The 18,430-nt window shown below is 42.8% G+C and overlaps 1 long non-coding RNA gene across 1 annotated transcript in view; it reads left to right on the plus strand.

The window, feature by feature from the left end:
• LOC138991433 (uncharacterized) overlaps positions 1-17,907 on the plus strand; it is a 30,761-nt gene extending 12,854 nt beyond the window's left edge. Inside the window, exons 2-4 of the long non-coding RNA XR_011467377.1 lie at positions 7,886-8,042; positions 16,106-16,227; positions 16,926-17,907. This is a non-coding gene — a long non-coding RNA (uncharacterized lncRNA). The remainder of the gene's footprint in view (positions 1-7,885; positions 8,043-16,105; positions 16,228-16,925) is intronic.
• The last annotated feature ends 523 nt before the right edge of the window (positions 17,908-18,430 follow it).

Consider the following 18,430-nt stretch of genomic DNA (forward strand, 5'->3'; position numbering starts at 1 on the left):
CTTTAAAGCATTGCAAAGTAGTGATGCGGATGGACCTAGAATCTGTCATACAGAGTGAAGTGAATCAGAAAGGGAAAAACAAACATCGTATATTAGTGCATAGATATGGAATCTAGAAAGACGGTACTGATGAACCTATTTGCAGGGCAGGAATAGAGACATAGACTTAAAGAGACTTGTGGACACAGTGGGGAAGGAGGGGGTGGAACAATTTGAGAGAGTATCACTGATATCGGAGAAGGCAATGGCACCCCACTCCAGTACTCTTGCCTGGAAAATCCCATGGACGGAGGAGCCTGGTAGGCTGCAGTCCATGGGGTCGCAAAGAGTCGGACATGACTGAGTGACATCACTTTCACTTTTCACTTTTCACTTTCATGCATTGGAGAAGGAAATGGCAACCCACTCCAGTGTTCTTGCCTGGAGAATCCCAGGGACCGGGGAGCCTGGTGGGCTGCCGTCTATGGGGTCCCACAGAGTCGGACACGACTGAAGGGACTCAGCAGCAGCAGCAGCATTGATATATATATGCTACCATGTGTAAAATAGCTAGCTAGTAGGAAGCTGCTGTATAACACAGGGAGCTCTGCTCAGTGCTCTGTGATGACTTAGAGGGATGGGATGCGACCTGGGTGAGGCTCAAGAGGGAGGGGATATATGTATGCATATAGTATAGCAGAAACTAGCACAATATTGTAGAGCAATTATACTCTAATTAAAAATAAGTTAATGGGTTATTCCTCAATACAAAACAAAAAGTTAAAAAATAAAGTATATGGGAGAAAAGAATTTAAAAGATATATATATATATAAAATCATAAAACATCGCAGAAAAAATATCTTCCCAAATGCTTTGCACACAGAGCAATATTAAACCCTATAGTTGCTAATGGAAGAAGAACCTAATTACCTGGTTTTATAATAGCTAAATATTAAGCATTAATCATGGCATAGTTTAATGCATTAAGTTCATGACTTCAAGAGTCTGGCAGGCTTGTGTTTGATCCCAGTCTCAACTGTGTGAACTTAAACAATTGCTTAACTTCTATGATCTTCAGTTTCCTCCTATGAAATGCCATTAGTAACAATCCCTGCCTTTAGGATTGTAGGGAAGTTTTTAAATTTTTTTTAAAACCACAGCACATGGCATCCACTCAGATCTTAATTCCCTGACCAGGTATTGAACCTGTGTCCCTGCAGTGAAAGCATGGAGTCTTAACCATGGGACCATCAGAGAAGTCCCAGGATTCTTGGGATGTTTGATATGAGTTATATAAAATTCTTGGTCTTCCCTAGTGGTTCAGACAGTAAAGAATCCACCTGCAATGAAGGAGACCTGGATTTGATCCCTGGGTTGGGAAGATCTCCCAACCCGGAGAAGGGAATGGCAACCCACTCCAGTATTCTTGCCTGGGAAAATCGCATGAACAAAGGAGCCTGGTGGGCTACAGTCCTTGGAGTCACAAAGAGTTGGACATGACTGAGTGACTGAGCATGCATGCGTACAACAAAACTTCACAGTGAGTCTCTAGAATAATGCCTTTATTTTTTTTTTTCTGAAGGTATCCCACAACCTAGATGGAGATTATGAGCTACTTTCCTCTCTATGAATAATTCCAGTCTACTTGGCTTAATGTACCAAGGTTTATGGCAGAGTGTTTAAGACAAAGCCAAGCTTGGGTTTCTTTGAAGGACAGCAAGGAGTAACTTACTGACTTTATTCCCATTTAGGATGGTTTAAAAACACACAAGCGAATGTTCTCTTCCAAACATCAAACGACGGCTCCAAAAATACAGGCTGAAAAAAAAATCCCATCATCCAATTTTTTGGCCACAACAAACAACAGTTTACGAGAAACACAATAGACTCAAGAGACACGGCAGCATTCCTTAGCGTCTAATGTCAGTTGACAATCAGCAGGAGAACCACAATAAACAAGCAGCAGGCGGAGCAGAAAAGTTACACACCCACACCATATGGTGGGGCTGCCGCTGTTGTCGGCCAGTGAATCACCTTCGGTCCCCCGACCTCATAGAGGACCAGGCACAGCCACGTGACTCTGAGATGGCATTGGTCTGATGGAACCCCACCATCCCTCCAGCATCCCAGAGCGTGAGACAGTGCGCACATTCATTGCACATGGTCTTCTCGGTCCACTGGCATCTCAGCCATGAACTCTTCCCTCCAGATCACCTAAACCACGTTGCCCAAACTTTGTTCTCATCCCAAAAGATGGTCCTTAACGAACTAGTTCCAAGGTCAAGGAAGACTCAAAATGCTACCTACATCATTATCACCAGGGACTCAGGTAGCTTCTAATTCCCTGTACTGTGAAACCTAGAGCATCACTTGCATTCGGGGCAGTGGGGAGAGGAAGACAGAAGAGAAACCCCCTCCCTCTTAGAAACTTCCTAGAAGTAAGATCATTCATTTAGATCACTGTTCATTTAGAAAGAACAAATAGATCATTCTTTTAAAGTTTGTTGACCTAAACTAGGGCCCACGGCTTCTCAGGGTTATAGGAAGGCTGAAAGAAGTGGACTTTTACCTGGGACGTAACTACACTATTAAAAGTTAGGACACTAAGACAGAGGATGAGAAGAGATGCTGGGATTGGGTGGGGAGAATCTGGAACCCTGCTGTGCCACCACGATCCACTTCTCATGAAACACTGGACACAATAGTGACTGCCATTGAACAGTTTTTGATTGCTTATTATGTATCAGGCACTACAGTGAGCGCTCTGCATCTCTTACCTGGTGAGTCCTCAAAACTGATGAAGTGAGTACTCCTATTTTACAGATGAGGAAATCAAGCCTCAGAGAGGTCAAATGATTTTTCCAAAGACACCCAGCTGGAAATTAGTGCAGTGTTCTGCACTAATTCAATTTCATCTTGACTTTGCAAACAAATGAACAAAACTCATGCTCTTAACAGCATAGTATCAATACATCATTTTATAATTCAGCATCCTTGCCCCAGGCTCTTACTCTGTCTTTGCCTTAATATTGGCCTAGTGCACTTCTATTCACCCATCAAGGCCTGTCATAAATGTCCCTTCTTTTGCTAAGTTTTCTTTGAATCCTCCAACCTCTGTAATATGACAAATTGATCATTCACTTATCCTTTCAATTATCATCTGTGGAATCTTATGGATTAATCATTGTTCTAGGGGATATAAAAAAGGGGAAAATACATGATTATCTTCAATGTTTGTAGGTTTCTTAGACCATCAAGAGCAATGGTGTTCCAGTTGAATTTTCTGCAGTGATGGAAATATTCTATATCCCTACTTGTCCAATATGGCAGCCAACAGGTACTGGGACTGTTGAGCACTTACACAACTAAAGAACTGAATTTTCAATTCTGTTTAATGTTGATTAATTTAACTTCAAATTTAAAAACTGACATGATTCAGCTATTGGAAGCTATTCAGCTGAAGAGCATGATTCAGCTATCCAGCTATCGGTTTTCAAGTATGTTTGAAACAACTTTAGCATGTGAATCTGTACTTTTCAGCTATAGTGATTATGACTCCTAAATATAAAATCTCCAGAATTTTTGATGACAATTTAACATCCAAATAAGAAGGGTTGTTAGTATAAAATATACCTCTTTTTGAAATCTTAGGATGAAAAAAGAATGTAGAATTTCTCATTGATAATGTTTATCTTGATCACATGATAAAATGACCATATTTTGGATGTATTGGGTTAAATAATATACATAGTAGATTAACACATGTAATGATATTAAATTAATTTCACAAGTTACTTTTTAAAAATGTGACTGCTTGAGGGAATTCCCTGGTGGTCCAGTGGTTAGGACTCTGTGATTTCACTGCCAGGACCTGGATTCAGTCCGTGGTTGGGAGACTAAGATTTTGCAAGCTGCACGGCATAGCCAACATTTTTTTTTAAAGTCACTGCTCAAAACTTTAAAATGCCAGATGTGGCATCCCTTAGATTTGTATCAGCTAGTGCTGGCTGTAGACCATTTTACAGGTCTGTTCCTTCTGCTGAAGTATCATTTCTGAATTACCCCTGGCCTTAGCATGAACATAGCACACACCAGCTCCTCATTTAATAACCATTGGAAGAGCAAAGAGGTATCTCTTTATAACCCCGGTGAAATATTTTTTCTCTTTCTGGGTTTCATCACAGTCGCCGAAATCTTCCAATTCATGTGAGAGGCTTCCCTAGCTATTTCACATTTGGTCAGTGATTCCATGGTTTATGACCTGAAATACTTTTCTTATATTGAGACAGTGTTAGGTCTCAGAATTGACATCAATCTAGAAATAAGACAGTAAAGGATACTCTCATTGGCTTCACTCATTCATTCAACAAATAATCATGGAGCCTCTACCATCTGCCCAACATTGCCTTCAGAGGCTGAGGGTACAACAGCGAGGCAGCCGGACATATTCCCTACCCTAGAGGGAGGACAAAGAAATAATAAGAAACATGTAGATCCTTCATTTAAGGAGCTGATCTACTGGATTTCTTTCCCCATGATCTTTCAGTTATTTCTCTTACTGAGACTCTTTTTCCTTTTTTTCTCCCTTCCCCTTCCAGGTGAGGTTAGGGAAATCCAAAGAAGAGATTTTGTGATGAAATCCTCCTTGTCACTCAGACAGGTTCCTGGAGGGACCTGGGAGAGGAAATCTCAAGCCAGACCCCAGGATGAGACAATCCCTCAAACGCTACGATGGCTTCTCCGTCTTCAGTTCTTGACAGATAGTTAAGATTAGGTTAAGATTAGTCAGCAGGAGGATTGACTGTGGTTCTTTAAAGTAGCATATAATTATAATGCTCGGTACTTAAGGGTTGTCTTTTATTTCAAGCTCTTTCAGCACAAGCATACGATGAGTCCTAACTTCATAATCTTGGCAATTTTCACTACGTTATTATTCTTTTTTTATGAAATTGTAAAATGACCTACTTGAACACCATTTTGAAGAAAGCCTTTTTATTAAAAAGCATTAATCTTCTCAATGTTCTTTTCTGTCTCTCCTGTTATGATCTACTTTTCTGAGCCTACTGTGTGCAACTTGAAAGCCAGGTTATGCATGCTTATATAGTGCCCTGAGTGCTCAGTCGCTCAGTTGTGTCCGACTCTTCCCAGCCCCATGGACCGTAGCCCGCCAGGCTCCTCTGTCCATGTGATTTCCCAGGCAAAAATACTGGAGTGGGTTGCCACTTCCTCCTCCAGGGGATCTTCTCCACCCAGGGATCGAACCCAGGTCTCTTGGGGCTCCTGTATTGGCAGGTGGATTCTTCCGAGATCAGACGAGATCGGGCGCCTTCAGGCTGATATGGCCGGAGACTGGCAGGTGGATTCTTTACCACTAGTGCTACCTGGGAAGCCCCATGTGGTGCCATATGTATGCCCTATATATGTTTTGGTTTAAGAGAAAAGATTGTTCCATTCTTCTACCCATTCACTGCTCTAGCCATAACGTGTTGAGTTAGTCAAGGGCTTTTTAGGTCATAGGGAGCAAAATTTTACATAACTTATACCCAGAACATGAAAGCATTGGAGGACATTGGTGGATATTAAACAAAACAAGGGCAAGAGTACACGGTAGACCTCACAGGGGCCTGGGACCAAGACCCTCGAAACTCCAGACCCGAGATGACTCTTTCCATCTGTTGTGGTTCACAGGGCTTCTCAGCTGGGTGTTCTGTTTCTGTGTATCAGCTTTCTCTTCTTTTCTCTCTGTATTTTCCTGCTTACTTTCACATGGGCCAGACACGGCCACACTTGTTCCTGTGTACTACCAAGATGAAGCCCCAGATCTCAGTGCCTGACTCAGTGAATGTTTATTTCTCTGTCTCATCAGTCTTCTATGTATTTGGGGAGCCCTTCTCCATCTTTTTTGCTCTTGTGAAAGAGTACATGACCCCTAAGGTCATCACAGGGGAGGAAGAAAGGGCTAAAGAGTTGCATGGAGGGTGTTTTTATTTTATTTTAATAAAAAATGACTTAGTTGACTGCACTGGGCCTCGGTTGTGGCATATGGGATCTTTTGTTGTGGCGTGCGAACTCTTAGTTGTGGCACGTAGGATCTAGTTTCCTGACCAGGGATTGAACCCAGGCCCCCGCACTGAAGTGCAGAATCTTAGCCCCCAGTCCACCAGGGGAGTCCTCTGGAGGGTGTTTTTAAAGGTTGGCCTATCTCTGCCCACATTCCCATCAAGCAGAACCCAGTCAAGGGACCCAAGTCTCATGTCAAGGGACCCCAGTCTCATGTCAAGGGCAGCTGGAAAATGTGGAGGAACACAGGGAGAGCTGGTGAATACTATTGCCTCTGACATACAGCCCCGGTAAAACGTAAGCTTCCTGAAAGAAAATACCCTCCATGCAACTCTTCAGCCCTTTCTTCCTCCACTGTGATGACCATAGGGGTCACGTGCTCTTTTGCAAGAGCAAAATGTCAGGAAGGGCCTTGACTGAGCCTTCTAGCACCTGTCACATGCTAAACACAAATTAATGAAGACGTAAATGAACGACAGCTTACTATCTGGAACTTCCATTTCCTTCTTAGTTATGAGCTGTGTTGTAACATTCATTGTGAACTCTTGTCTTTTTAATTCCATTTTCAGTCTTATTAGGGTAGGGATGAATCTTGACATTCTTTTTAAATCTTGACACCATTTAACACCATCCCAAGTTCCTTGCAGATGTCCTTCTCTTTGGAGGAATAACAACAACTGCATTTACCATAGTTCCCAGAAGGAAAACTGGTAACAAGACTTGAATTTTATTCCATTATGGTTTCTATTTTTCATTGCTTTAATGATTTTACAAGCACTCCGTAACATCGTTATCACATGCCAGAATTAGATTCCTTGCCTCCCTCTTATGCTTTCTCTCCCCAATCTACTTCCTTAATCTTTTGAAACTTTCAGGCCTTGAGTCAATGACCCTGAAGATCCTAGCATCCAGATTCAAGGATTTCCAGGTACATTAAAAAAAATCCTACAAGTTACTTTTTCTAGGCTAGTTTGTGGGGAGTCTGCAAGACTATGGCTTTATACGTCAGAACTTGTTTTTTTTTTTGGTCATGAACTCTTTCCTCCAGATTTTGACCTTGGTCCCAAGAAGATTTGGAGATAAAGTATAAATGTCTCCATAAGGGCTCAATACCCCTACCACAAAGTTCAGACCACAGATCCTAGAGCTTTGTTTTCCAAGCTTTCTTCAGTGAGAGTTCTGTAAGAGGTCAAAAAGTATTTCAGCAGGAAGAATTTCCTGGGGAAAGAAATTTGGGGAAAAAATGCTTAGTATGTCCTCCTTTTGGGAATTTGCAATATAAAGTACAATATTAAAGGCACTGAGAAGGTCTGCACATAAGCAAATGAAAAAAGCAAGCAAACATATTTAATTTTGTTTAGCTTCGTTTATCCCGACTTATTCAGCCATGGATCTCTTTTGCATGCAATACGTGTTAATATCTTGTGGACTTAGAATCCTTCTGAGCATAGTTTTGGAAACTCTGCTTTCACCTATGTGATTTCCAATTCTTATGTCCATTGTGCAAACTTTTCCATATGTTGGAATTAAGGTGCAGGGAAGGGAAGGAGCTTATGTACAGTAACTGAAACCTACGAGTTACATAGCTGGAATTCGAGCTCTTGCGTGATGGATTGGAAGCCCCCCCTTTTTTCCCTCTCTCTGTCCTATACTATTCCCAAGGTATGGTGAGTTGCCTGGAATTCATTTTAATTGTTTGATAAAAATAATTTGTAATTAATCGTTGATTGCCTGTCAGTGAATGCTATTCTGGAGAACTTGAAGACAGTTTATTCTCAGCTCCAACAGTCTGCTTTGCATTATCAATTTGTTAAGAAACTCTCTCTCTCTTTTTTTTTCGTGTAGAACTGTGCAAAAAGCAACTTCCATCCAGACTGTCTGAATTATCCAAAAATTCTGAACTGATGGCATCCAAATGAATAAGACTTTACAGAGCTGCACTGGGAGAGTTGATTGGATTTGTCAGTTTTCCTGTGGATACGAAGTCCTGGGTGGCTTGACTGTAAGTACGTTGGAACATAAATAATCACCAAGTTTTCAGGTGAATTCCACAGAGTCCATGGGAAAAGAAAAACTGGCTATGTGTTTGGGAATCTATAAACTATCAGAGAAAATCCAGCACAAAGTCCCAAAGTGGGAACTCAGGGATGAGGGTGTTTGGGGGAAAAGAAAGAAAAAAAAAAACAACACAAAATTTTTTTTTCCCCCCGAAACTAAATTACTTTCCAGCAACCAGTGCTAAGATTTAACAGCCAAGAAGAGTCAGGGTAATGAACTTTCCAAGAGTTCGTGGACACTAGGCATTCAATAAACTCCCCAAACTCCAAAATGCTAGAGGGTCAGAAAGGAAGGAAAACATGTTTGTATAACAAAAAAGATGACGTCTTGGATCGATTTATTTATTTCATACAAAGGTTTTGTTTTGTTTTTTTTTTTTTACAATTTTCTGTCTCTTGGCTTCTTGATCTCTTCCTCGTCAGGGGAGGGTGAGAGATGGGGCAAAGGCCTTGCAAAAACTAGACTTGGATCCTTCTCGTGTATATTTTCCAGAGACTTCGTGCTGGTGATGAAAGGTCTGACCCAGGAATTTGAAGTTCATCAGAGGGGTGTGGGGCGGGCGGGGGGAAGCCAAGAGGCCTCCCCACCCCAGCTTCCGTCTGCCCCTGTTGGCTGGCCGCCAGCCACTCTCATTCTTGAAGGCTTGGGTCAGTGCTGCAGTTCACTCGTGGCTCTATCTTCCCTTAGAAGGAAATGGCTTTTGCTTCTTTCTGGGATTTGGGGTGTGGGATTTGGGGTGTGTTTGGCTTCCCTGGCGGCTCAGATGGTAAAGAATTTGCCTGCAATGTGTGAAACTTGGGTTCAATCCCTGGGTCGGGAAGATCTGGAGAAGGGAATGGCTACCCACTCCAATATTCTTGCCTGCAGAATTCCATGGACAGAGCCTACAGTCCATAGGCTGCCGAAATGTCAGGCACGACTGAACGACTAATACGTTCACTTTCAGGTGTTTCTAGGTTAGAAACAGACGACACTACCTCTATCCTCTTGGGAATTCCCACATATTTATTTTTACTGGAGTTTAGTTGCTTTATAATGTTGTGTTAGTTTCTATTGTACCGCAAAGTGAATCAGTCACATGTATACATAAATCCCCTCTTTTTTTGATTTCCTTCCTATTTAGGTCACCACAGAACACTGAGTAGATTTCCCTGTGCTATAGGATAGGTTCTCATTAGTTATCTAGTTTATATATAATAGTATACATATGTCAATCATAAATTTCCATCTCCTCTCACCTTCTTTTCTCCCCTTGTTCTCTACATCCATGTCTTTATTTCTGCTTTGCAAATAGATTCATCTGTACCATTTTTTTTCTAGATTTCACATGTATGCATTATACACAATATTTGCTTTTCTCCTTCTGATTTAGTCCACTCTGTATGACAGCGTCTAGGTCCATTCATGTCTCTGCAAATGGCACGAGTTTGTTCCTTTTTTTAAAAAAAATATGTGACACCAGCTTGCACTGTAGGTCACTTGGACTGAGAGGTATCATTGGAAATCATCTCTTCCAGTTCTCCCATTTTACAGATGGGAAGGCAAAGGTGCAGAAAGGAAGAATGGGCTTGCTCAAGGTCACATCATGGGTTAGTTACAAAGCCTGAGGAAAGATCCAGTTTTCTTGCTTTGTAACCCAAATCTCTTTCCTTAGTCCCATGTTGCCTCTCACAGTTCATTCAGTTAGTCTGTGCTGAGCCCCCACAAGGCACCACGAACTGTGCTGTTGTTAAGTCGCTATGTCATGTCTGACTGTTTGCAACCCCATGGATGGCAGCATGCCAGGCTTCCCTGTCCCTCACTATCTCCTGGCGTTTGCCCAAGTTCATGTCTATTGAGTTAGTGATGTTGTCCAACTGTCTCATCCTCTACCGCCTTCTTCTCCTTTTGCCTTTAATCTTTCCCAGCATCAGGGTCTTTTCCAATGAGTCATTTGTTCACATCAGGTAGCCAAAGTATTGGAGCTTCAGCATCATGAACTGTGTTAGGTGCTATTAATATTTGGAACTCCAAGATATCACTCAAGAGACTGAAGATCTAAGCTGGAGGCTGTAGACCCTTAAGTCATGAACTGGGAGATGTAGAGCGGAGAGTGTGGAGTTGGGAATCAGATTAGCTTGGGTTCAAATGTTGGTCTTCCATCGATTCTAATTCATCATGTATTTTGGGCAAGTTATTTAGCCTTTCTGAGCTCCAGTTTTCTCATCTTTAAAACAAGCATGGTGATAGTCTCTACTGCTTATGAGTTGGGAAACAAAAGCGGTAATACATGGAAAATATCTTGCAAAGTGCCTGGCATAAAATACAGAACCCTGCATGATTGTCATGAATAATAACTACTGTGGTAAGTGCTTCAGATAGTTAAAGGTACAGGATTCTACAAATACATGGGAAGAAGCAGCTAATTATGTCCCCAGGCGGAGATGAGAGAAAGTGGAGTTCTCTTTTGATTGGATTTTTCTGCCTGATTTGTGTGTGGGGAGAGTGTATATTTTATGGCTGAAATCTCTCTACAGGCATTTCCAGTCTAAGAAGTGCATTTTCCTATAAGAAGTGACTCTAAAGACAGAGCTGTATGCTGATGTAAATGCAAAACAGGACTCTCTAGTTATTGACCAGCCAGACAGGAGAGTCTTTTAATGGCTATGACCATGTCCGAGTACAAAGATGACCCATGTCCAGAGGATGACCCAAGACACAGGAGTTATCAAATGCCATATGCATCATCAGAGATCAAATTAGTTGAGTCATTTAGGATTACATACATTTTAAAAAATGTTGGAATGCTTTGAAAATTGACAGTGCTATAGAGTTCATTTTCTGATGATGCTCGTAGCAGTTGGTCTCGACAAGCGTTTCCCAAAGCCTGCTTTGTGGAACACTAGATCCATGACATGCCCAGCAACCTTGAGCAAAAATGTGTATTCAGATACTCCCAGTTGTACCTTTGAACTGATCCACTTCTTGACCCAGAAGACTTTTCTGTAATCCCTAGATTATGAGGCCTATGAATACAGGAATTGCACCTGTTTTTTTTTTCCTACTGTATCCCCCAAACCAGCATGATTTCTGGAACATGTTGTGCTGTGCTTAGTCATGTCCAACTCCTTGTGAGCCCATGGACTGTAGCCCACCAGGCTCCTCTGTCCATGGGGATTCTCAGGCAAGAATACTGGAGTGGGTTGCCGTGCCCTCCTCCAGGGGCTCTTCCCAACCCAGGGATCGAATCCTGGTCTCCTGCACTGCAGATGGATTCTTTACTGTCTGAGCCACCAGGGAAGCCCAGCAATCCTGGAGTGGGTAGCCTATTCCTTCTCCAGGGGATCTTCCTGACCCAGGAATCGAACCAGGGTCTCCTGCATTGCAGGCAGATTCTTTACCAGCTGAGCTACCAAGGACCGCTTAATATATATTTATTAAAAGCAATTTTGTATTTCTTAGGCAGGAGGAGGGGAGAGGAATGAATTACAAAGGAGCAAGAAGAAACTCTTAGAGGTGATGAATATACTTTTTATCTTGATTGTGTTGATGACGCCATGGGCATATATATAAGCCTGAATTTTAAGTTCATACTGTTTATGTCAATTGATAGGTAATCCAATTATCAATAACACTGTATTTTTCAATTTGAAAAAAAAATTATGTATTTCCTAAACTTGGCCATAGAAACTCCTTATCAGTCCACAGTATACCTACCAGCATTGACAAAAATGAAGTTTCTTTCCAATCAAAATTGCACAGTTTGTCCCAGGTGGGGCTCCAGAGGTGTCTTAGGGTAGAATTGGGGAGGAGGGGACATGGATGGAGTTCCAGACCCCCAACCCTTGTCTTAACCAGAACACCTTTGCTGTCCCAGTAACCATTTTACTTACTAGGATTTCTTTTGAACTGAGAGCTATATGTTTTTACCACATTTGACACATGCTTGTTTGAGAAGAAATAGCATCCCTTGGGGGTGCTGATATCACTGAAGGGAATAATAAGAGTTGGGCTTGACAGATTAACTTGATGTGTTTTAGGGGAGAAATGTGACTTGAAACTCATTTAATTCTAGAGTCATTCCTCTATACTTATTGAATGTCTTTAAATGCCAGGCACTCTTCTAGAGTTTGAAAAGACAGGTAGTATGATAGACAAGATCTCTGAGTTCAACAGAGAAGGAGAAATCCTGCATCTTGTTGTTCTTCAGTCGCTCAGTCACGTCCAGCTCTTTGCGACCCCATGGACTGCAGCACATCAGGCTTCCCTGTACTTCACCATCTCCCAGAACTTGAAATATTGCATGATGTCCCTTATATGCAGACTCTAAAAAGAAACGATCCAAGTAAACTTGTTTATAGAACAGAAACAGAGTCGCAGACTGAGAGAATGAACTTTCGGTTGTCAGGGCAGAAGGATGGGTTGAAGGGAGAGTTAGGGAGTTTGGGATGGACATGTACACACTGCTGTATTAAAAATGGATAACCAACAAGGCCCTACTGTATAGCACAGGGGATTCTGCTCGATGCTGTGAAGCCTTAATGGTGTGTGGGGGTACTTCATGTATATGCATGGCTGAGTCCCTTTGCTGTCCAACTGAGAATATCACAACATTGTTAATCAGTTCTACCCCAATATAAAATAAAAAGTTTTTTTAAAAAAGATGTCTGACTTTAAGGAGCTTACAGTTTGGGAGGGAAGGATACTGGTTAATAAATCAGAAACCAATCCCCTATCAAGCATGATTCTATATAGACACACATGTTGTGAAGACACTACGGCAGTGAGAGAGAAGTGGAAGTGTTAAGGGGAGGGATGGTAAAGAATGGTCTCTACTGAGATTTGAGTTGAGATCCGGGTCTGATGACTAGAAAAGGGGTCAGTCTGGGTGGAGGGGACAGCATGTGCAAAGACACCGAGGCAGGAACAAGATTGGTGTGCTCCAAGAAAATAAGGCAAGCCAGTGTGGCCAGTTTAGGGCAAGCTAGGGAGTGAAGTGAAATTGAATTGATGTAGGAGGCTGCATCTAGCTCATTCATCTTCTAAGTGCTGAGTACTGTATCAGGCAAAGACCAGGTAGCCATGGATATTTGATGACTGTACATATGATGACTGAATTTGCATCCCTTGGTTCCTGTCCTCCACAACCTTAGGTGCCACTATTTATGCATATTTTATAAAGTAAAGCTAATTAACCCCATAATACTGTTTTTGCTATTTTCCTAAGTATGATTGTATTCATGGGGTCAGTGTAAAAGACGATTTGATACTGACTATCCCCCTAAAACTTAAGATTTTGGTGAAAAGTGTTGCCTGATTAACTGGAGATGCAGAGGAATTGCCATCTACTACTGAAGGATTCCCTTTAAAGGCTGAGAGATCCAAGAAGGACCAATGATGTGGCTGAGGCCACACAGGGCGCTTGTCGTATACCAGGTGTGGGAACCCACTTTCTCACCCTGAGATCGAGCTCGTGGCTAGAAGGATTAGCTGACCCATTTAACTCCATTTGCTTTGACATGCTCACGCTTGACACTTCCCCAGTACAATGTGCTCAGTTCCCCAAATATGGGATTTTTGAGTGAAACCCTGATATTTAGCTCTAGGGCTAAAAGCAATGCTTAAATCCCCCAATTAGAAGCAGAGATGGAGATGAAATGGTCCCAAGGAATCTGGAGACACAACAGTTTCAAAAGGCAGCAACAGGCTGGGGCAGAGAGAGAGAAGTTTTAGATCTTGCACCAGGAATGCAAAGCTAAATAAGAACCAGTCGAAAGCTCTGGGGGTTATAAAGTGGAATTCCCTCTTGTATAGTACACAAGAGTTATTAAGTGTGTATATAAGACTCCTGTTTTACTTCATGTACATGATTATTTTATACAGGCGGGTTTGGAAAGAATTATAGGCTGAGAGCTGGCCAAGAGGCAAGATGAGCAGTGGGGAATGCGGGTGGCTGTTGCAATGTCATTCTTGGGAGCTTGGCCTATTTGGAGAATGCCACCGTGGGGTCCATTATGGGCTGAGGGGTTAGGGGGGAGAAGCAAAGTGGAATTGGATTTTGTGTGGATTCATCTTCAAATCGGCATCTCAGGACTGCTCTTTATAGGATGGGCCAGGTTTGAGACCGAGAGGAGCAGAAGCTGGGACGAAGCCCAGCCAACTGGGTTTGCTCCACTGATGTCCTGAGATCAGGAGGATAAAGAATGTCAATCTGACTTGCCAGACTTTAAGGCCTGAGCGACCTCGGGCTGTTCTCAACACACCCAAGTGATTTCAAAAGTGAAAAATGCATTCTCTTTCTGAAAGAAGTCCAGGAGGCAGGGAGCTGGGGCTAGAGGGCTGCCTCGAGCAGAGATTCGATTACCTGCAAGACCCGCCTAGTGTGTGAGAGGCAGTGAAATTGGTCTCCTTACGTCATCCTGGGGTTGTTTGTTTGTTGCTGTTGTTCAGTCGCTAAGCTGTGTCCAGCTCTTTGCGACCCTGTGGCCTATAGCTCTCCAGGCTCCTTGTCGTCCACTCTTTCCCGGAGTTTGCTCAAATTCATGTTCATTGAGTCAGTGATGCTATCTAACCATTTCATCCTTTGCTCTCCCCGTCTCCTTTTGCCTTCCTCGGTTACCTTCCTTTTCAAGGGAGGCAGGGCTCTGTATCAGAACTATTTGAATTCTTGATTTTGCTTCTAACTCTGTGATCTTGAGAAAGTTAATTAACCTCTCTGAGCCTCAGTTTCCCTGATTATAGAATGGGGATTCAAACAGCTGCTTATATGAAAACATAATAAGGCAAAGGATATGCAAAGCTGGTCTCATCAAGTGACAGTCATATCAATAATAATTGTTAATAAAATTTTTAATGAAGGACAATTAATTGGACTGGAGTGGGGAGCAGTCCAGCAGTGGCTGGACTGGCATTGTGTGTGGTATCTCTTGTTTGATGAGTGGAGGTCACTTACCAGCTGTTCTTTGTGCCCTAGGCTCTCTCTGGTGCAGCATACAAAACTTTGTTGAACTGGAAGTGGTTTTATAACTTGAAAGGAGTGGTCTTTATGGTGGCCTACTTCTCAATCCTGGATAATTGAGATTCTATAGACTCTAGACTGGCTGAATGCCAACCATGTAGATCCCAAAGCTCTCCTCTTGAGTATCCTGGAGATACACCTGAAGCCCAAATTCCTTGAAGCTACAATGTACCTCCCATCCTCCTCCCTCCTTTTTCTTCTTTCACTGAGCAACACGTTCCCCACGCCCTTCCCCCAATAAATCACTGTAACACGTCAAACAGAACACAGCAAAGCTTCAGGATTTGAAAACAGTAGTCCCAGGAGGAGAAGAGGGCAACAGAGGATGAGATGGTTGGACGGCATACCAACGCAATGGACATGAATTTGAGCAAGCTCCAGGAGACAATGAAGGACAGGGAAGCCTGGTGTGTAATAGTCCATGGGGTCACAAAGAGTCAGACTTGACTTAGCAACTGAAAACAAGGCTTTACCCATTAGGTTTCCCCATTGCTTCTGCAAGGAGTTCTTGAACAATCTAGAGTGGGTTCTTGAAACCCACTCTAAACCATCAATTTAGTTTACCCATTTCTCATACAGAGGGTAAGGTGAAACTAACTCTGAAAGGAATTTGTCCAAGTCTAGATAAGATATGCAGATCATATCCCACCGTTCAGTTCAGTAATAGATGCTATGAGTTTCCAGGAGGACCAGCAGATTCTTTCAACCACGTCACCCAAATTCAAGACTCAGAGGTTCCAGTTCAGTTACTGTGCATTACAGCTTCAGATATCTAAAGGGAACACACTGATTAGTTAAGACTTGTTTTTAGGCAAAAACATACATGACCCATATTCGGAATCAGAACATTCGTTGCAATCTGTGCTTGGAGGCAGACGTGTTTGTTTATTTTACGAGTTTTTAAAGTGCCAACTCCCCAGCAGTGAATTACTTAATGACTCAAACACAAACCCCAAACTCCAAACTGGCTCAAGAGAGGTGGCGATTACGGAAAATTCTACTTCATCTAGCCCAAAGAATTGACCACCCGTGAGCTGGAAAACAGACCCCAAAGCAGGAAAGAAACAGAAGTGTCCAAAGAAGATGTGGAAAACACAACCCAGAAAAAGCTGACCCTCAAGAAAGAAGTCCGGTGAGTGGAGTCGGGGGTAGATTTCCTGATGGTTTCTCAAGGCTGCCGGGGTTCTGCTTTCTGGGTGAGAATGTGATTGAAGACAAGCATTGTCTATTTTACAAAGTCCCAGAGAATTTGGATCCCAGATGTGGTAGACGATGGTCTTAGATCTGGGATTGCAAAGTCCACATCTACCCAGACCGGGCAGGAAATGTAAATGACCGAGTGAACTGAGTGTAAGATGATACTAGACAGCTGACACTCAGTCCTGGGGGCTGTGAGGAGATGGGGGGCTGTGAGGAGATGGGGGACAGACCTCAATTAAAGAGAGCAGCTGCTGACCCCTAGCCACTGGTCGCCTGTGGAAAGGTGGGTCCAGTGTTGACAGTTGTTCTGAGGTATCAAAAGAATCTCCAATCCTTGATTTTCATGAGCAATCTGCTTTCAAAAGGATTGGCATTGAACGCACAGTTTTAAAGTCGTCCGAGGGCTTTCCCCTCTTTCTCATTAATAGGCCTCATGATGGCCATGGACTCCCAATTGTGGCCCTCCTTTTAAGACCCTTGGAGTAGCAGAGGGTGCTTAATTCTACCCCTTCATTCTACTTATGCGGAAGATGGACCCCGGGTTCATCTTAAGTCACACACAACGGTGTCTGTGGCAGAGCTAGGAGAGGACCAGTTCTGAGTTCTGCCTCTCTTTCTTTCTCAACACAGATTCCAGACCGGTGTCAGTTTCCAGAACTGAAGAGCTATATGTGCTGAGTGAGGATATATTAAGTTTCCTGCTTTCCATGGAGAAAAGCAAATGCTACCCTAGCCCTTAATTAAGGATGTTATCATTGGTGACAGTGATGGTAAATATCAGGAGTGCTTTGAGCAGCAAATAACAGAAAATTCTGAGTCAAATCGACTTAAACAATTCATCAAATTCTTACCTTTCATGCCTGGAAAGTCAGAGGAAGGGTATGCCCCAGGTCCAGTGAGATCCATGATATAACCAGGAGTATGAGTGCTTTCTGTCTTTCTGCTCTGCATGATTCCTCCTCCTCCTCCTCCTTCTCCCTCACTCTGAACCTCCTCCTCTTGGTTACAACAAGGCTTCCAATAGCAGGTGAGTCTATGTGGGTCATTGTCCCATCTGGAAAGAGAGAACGAAAGAACCTTGAAACTCTCCCCCAGGTATGGACTACAGGTTATTCCCTTTCATCTACTGGAGGTGGATGTCCAGTCCTGAACCAATACCAGTTACTCAAGGTAAATTGTGTGCTGATTGGCTGACCTGTGCAGTCTATTCCAGGAGCGGAGATGGGACCTTGTAGGGGAAGGGTTTACACGTGTGTGTGGTCACTTTCCTGTCTGCCCAGACACCTTGACTCTTCTTGGGAACCAGTGAACCAACTTATGAATCTTCACAATATCCTCAAGGTGGGCTGGACTTAGGCTTTTCACAAAATTCCTGTTTTCTGAGCAAATCTAGTTTTTTTTTTTTTTAATATTTCTTTGGCTACACCAGATCTTTAATTGTGCCACTTGGGATCTTTCATCTTAGTTGTGGCATGTGGGACCTTGTTCCCTGACCAGGGGTTGAACCCAGACCCCTGCATTGGGATTTCGGAGTCTTAGCTGCTAGACTACCAGGGAAGTCCCTCAAATCTAGTTTAAAGTGGAACTTCTCAACCTTCAATTGCACTCAGAACCCTCAATGGATCTGATAAAAATGGACATTCCCAGTTCATACCTGGAAGAGTCTGATTCAAGGAATTTGCATATTTCACAAACTGTCCAGGTGATTCTGATTTGGGTGGTCAAGTATTATACTTTAGGGAAAGCTCTGTGTGTGTGTGTGTTAGTCGTGTCCGACTCTTTGTGGCCCCATGGACTGTAGCCTGCCAGATTCCTCTGTCCATGGATTCTCCAGGCAAGAATACTGGAGTGCGTTGCCATTTCCTACTCCAGGGGATCTTTCCTACCCAGGGATTGAACCTGGGTCTCTCTGCATTGTAGACAAACTCTTTACCATCTGAACCACCAGGGAAGCCTCTTAGGGGAAGCTACTCGAGGCTATAAAACCTGGTTGTCCCATAACTCAAGAAAATTCAAGAGGCCACCAGCCATCAGGGAAATGCTGAGAGTTTTAATCTATTGAGCCATTTATTGTGATGGCACAATAGAACTCTCTTTTTCCTAATTACCTGTGAATTCTTAGAAGAGAAAGTTTC

The sequence above is a fragment of the Bos mutus genome, chromosome 17, assembly GCF_027580195.1.
Source record: "Bos mutus isolate GX-2022 chromosome 17, NWIPB_WYAK_1.1, whole genome shotgun sequence".
NCBI classification, from domain to species: Eukaryota; Metazoa; Chordata; class Mammalia; order Artiodactyla; family Bovidae; genus Bos; species Bos mutus.